Source organism: Coenobita brevimanus, chromosome 68 (genome assembly GCF_032717465.1).
Source record: "Coenobita brevimanus isolate Jiangsu-jjx chromosome 68, ASM3271746v2, whole genome shotgun sequence".
NCBI classification, from domain to species: Eukaryota; Metazoa; Arthropoda; class Malacostraca; order Decapoda; family Coenobitidae; genus Coenobita; species Coenobita brevimanus.
Window position 1 is genome coordinate 25,139,519 of NC_137021.1, and position 4,143 is coordinate 25,143,661.

The window sequence follows — 4,143 nt, forward strand, 5'->3', positions numbered from 1 at the left end:
CATACACTGAAACATAATTGGTGCCAGCACTGAGCCCTGCAGAACTCCGTTAGTCACTTACCTCCACGATGAGGAATTTCCCCTCTGTACTGTTCTCATTTCCCTTTTTCTGAGAAAATCTTATATCCAACAGTACAGTCTGCCTCGGATTCCTCCTTGATGGTACAATTCCCATGAAAGTCTTTGGTTTGGTTCTCTGTCAAATGCTTTCTTGAAATCTAGATAGATACTGTCCATCCACCCTTCTCTTTTCTGTAATGTTTCTGCACCTCTGTCCTAGTCGCTTAATAGATTAGTAACGTTTCCCTCTCTGAAACCAAACTGCCTTTCTGTTGTCGTATTGTGTTCTTCTAGATGGTTTACCCAAACTTTTCTTCTCAGTTTTTCCAGTAACTTACAACACTGGTTAGTGACATTGGTCGGTAGTTGAGTGGATTTTGTCTATTCCTTTTCTTGAATAGGGGAACAATGTTTGCTTTCTTTCAAATAACAGGTAGTTTACCTTGACCCAAGGATTCCATGAATATTAAAGATATTGGTCTATTTAACTCCTTTGCACATTCATGTAGCACCCAACATGGAATTTTGTCAGGAGTTTTGTTTTTCCTTTGTCTATTTTACTTAACTCATCCTGTATTTCTTTTTCTGATATTTGTATATCTGGTAATATGTGTGGGCATGCATGTTCCATATCATCTCTCTAAAAATTATTTTCTTGTGTAAAAACTGAATGGAAATTTTTATTTAGTGTTTCACAGGTATCTTTCTTTTGTGTATAGATGATGCCCTTGTCCGTAATGGATTGTATTATATCTTTTACTTTGGTCTTGCTTTGGATGTAGCTGTAAAATAGCTTCGTTTGATCACTACTTTTATTTATAATGTCTTCCTCAAATTGTCTTCTCTCCTTATTCATGTATAATTGTTTCTTGCATGTTTATAGTTATCATATGCCCTCTCACTATTGTGTCTTCGGTATCTATTCCAAAATGAGTCTCTTGTTTCTATTGATTTTTTACATTCTCTACTGAAGCTTTTTTTTTTTTTTCTGCTTCTGTGTGCTGTGGGATGTATTTTTGGACTCCTATTTCATAAAGTTCACATAATTTTCTATATAAAACATTTATATCTTGTCCTTTAAGCTCTGTTTCCCAATCTATTTCTAAGAAGTACTTCTTAACGGCCATGCCACTTTGAATACACCGCTTCCCGTCCGATCAGCGAAGTTAAGCAACGTTGGGTCTGGTTAGTACTTGGATGGGTGACCGCCTGGGAACACCAGATGCTGTTGGCATCCCTACGTGTCAAGTGGGGTCGGTGGAGGATTAGTGCCCCTCCCTGTTAAACAATTAACTCTAAGCCCTTGCCCACCCCGTTTGGGATACATGGCGTCTGGCAATGGATGGACTTCTTTAGGTCATGGTAGTTGCCCTTTCTGTAGTTTAGTTTTTTTTTGTAACTCTCATTACTGTTAACTATGTAATATGCATGTGTGTTAGGAAAAACTCCTGTAAAAGATCCAGGAGCATTTGGTCCCAACAACTTTCCTGGCTTTTTATATCTAAAATATTCCAATTTATATTTGTACTGAAATCTTCAGTTAATATAATTCTTTCAGATTTCTCCTCCATTCTGTGTAGTAGTGCTCTTAAACTCCGACTTGTACTCTCTGCCAGGTCTTCATATTCGCCTCTTTCCCAAGTGTATCATCGGGGTGGCATGTATAAATTTGTCACAGTTACTTTCCCACCAGATGTATTAATTTCTGCTGCAATCAGTTCTACTTGTGAGGGTATAGCTAGTTCTGTTTCTTTGACATGTAGATTTTTCTTTGTCAGTATTACAATTCCTGCTTCTTTTCTTAAGTTCCTATGTCTTCTCCATATATTGTATTCCTCTAAGTTTAGGGTATTGTTTGATATCCTTCGTGTTAATTTTGTTTCAGGCAAATAATATGTGGTTCCTTTTCTTTGATATAATCATTCATCTCTAATAATTTAGATACCACTCCATCTACATTTGCGTACATCAGCTTAATCATCTTGTTTACATACTTGCTATAGCTTGGGTCTACTACCTTCCTCCTTTTTATTCCCTTCTGGTTGTGTACAACTTTTGTACCTGCAATCCAATTACTTTGTAAAAAATGTACTCTTCTCTTCTTCTGATCTTCTCTCGTTCGTTGTTTTTGCCTCCTCCCTCTTTTCTTTTAGTAATCCCAGTGCCTCTTGAGTTAGGCATCTTTTTATCCATACATTTTTAAGTTCCTCTTTTGCCATAAGTTGTTTGCATTTTTTAGTATATCCTCAACAGTGTTCAAATCAGGAAGGTTACTTTCAGTGGCATTGACTTATTTCTCTTATATTTCCCTAGTTTTTTGTGTTCTATGTCTTAATTACAGATATCCTCTGAATGTTCCTTCAATATGCTCATTATATTAGCCATCTCCTTTTTGTCTCGCGAAATCTTGTTTTTCTTATTTCTTCCTCAACTATACCATTGATTACTATACATTTGTTAATATCTACTGAATCTTTGACCAATTTCGTGTTGTTTTGGATGATTTTTTTTCACTTCCTTTTTAATGCTTTTTTTCTTCGATTCTTGTTTCTAAGTCTTTCTTTACTTTCACCATTTCAGCACTCATAATTTACACATCATTATTTTAACTTTGCATCGCTTCATTCACCTGGGTTATCTTCTCTTCAATATCACTGCTCTGATCTATCAGACTGCTTGCTTGCCTAATTGTTTCTGTATCATTTCTGAACTCCTCCATAATACTCTCATGGTTGACAACTGTGCATGCCATTTCACTAATCTTCCTTCTAAGTCAACCCACCTTAACTGACAGCTCATCCATTGTTGTGTCTTTCTTGTTTACTTCTGAAATGCGTGGGTTTGACCGCATCGATTCTCCGGAATATTCCGGAGAATACCGCAGTCTCCCCGACATCAAGGCGGACCAGGAGCAGTGGAGTCTGCCCTCAGAAATGCCGACACCCCCACTCGGACTCCCCGGGGTAGCCGCCGCCAGCCACCACCACTCCGGGCAACAGCGGCATACGTCAGCCCGGGCCGTGCGCCCTTGTGAGACGCAACCACCGCGCCGCCGCCACCGTAGGAAAAAGACACTACCTTCGCGTGGCGGAATCACCGAGTTAGCTAGGGGTGGAGTCAGAAACTGTACTCTAGACAGCACCCCTAAGGTAGAGACGATCTATGGTCGCTCTAACAGTGGCAAGGTAGAGACGATCAGCGGTCGCTCCCTCCACAACAAGGTAGAGACGATCAATGGTCGCTCCCATACAAAAAAGACAGAGACGATCTATGGTCGCCCACAACAAAATCAGGTAGAGACGATCAGTGGTCGCTCCCTGAAAGCTAAGGTAGAGACGATCAACGGTCGCTCCCTCAGCACACTGGTAGAGACGATCAATGGTCGCTCCCATACAAAAAAGACAGAGACGATCTATGGTCGCTCACAACAAAATCAGGTAGAGACGATCAATGGTCGCTCCCTGAAAGCTAAGGTAGAGACGATCAACGGTCGCTCCCTCAGCACACTGGTAGAGACGATCAATGGTCGCTCCCATACAAAAAAGACAGAGACGATCTATGGTCGCTCACAACAAAATCAGGTAGAGACGATCAATGGTCGCTCCCTGCAAGCTAAGGTAGAGACGATCAACGGTCGCTCCCTCAGCACCCCGGTAGAGACGATCGATGGTCGCTCCCAGGGTATAGTGAGGAGGAAAGACCTCCCTGTCTCCCCCGGCCTCTGTTCCCTGCGCGAGGCCCTTGAGAGGACCTACCTGTCGGACCCCCGTGACAGCCGCTGCCGCAGTCCTTCCCTGCCGGCGCCCCTGTCCATAGGAGACAGCAGTCCGTCGCCTCTTCCGGCCCGCCCCAGGACGCCCGGGCGAGACCTCACCACGCCCCCGCGACGCCGGGACCTGACCCAGAGGTTCCTAGCCCTCTTCGGCCCCAGTCCAGAGCCCAGTCCAGAAGCCCCCGGACGTGAGAGGACGCCCTAGTGAGTCGCCCCGTGCCCTCCCGGGTCGCCCTACCCTGGCGACGCCCTCAGTCCGACCGGATCATCGCTGAGGTAACCGTGTTTCTCTCCACCAGAGACACGAGGAT

At 43.3% G+C, this 4,143-nt stretch overlaps 1 non-coding gene across 1 annotated transcript; it reads left to right on the plus strand.

Annotated features, from left to right (window-relative positions):
• The first annotated feature begins 1,175 nt into the window (after window positions 1–1,175).
• LOC145405936 (5S ribosomal RNA) lies at window positions 1,176–1,294 on the plus strand. Its single transcript, XR_013898473.1, has one exon. It is a non-coding gene; the product is annotated as a 5S ribosomal RNA (ribosomal RNA).
• Window positions 1,295–4,143: the final 2,849 nt, after the last annotated feature.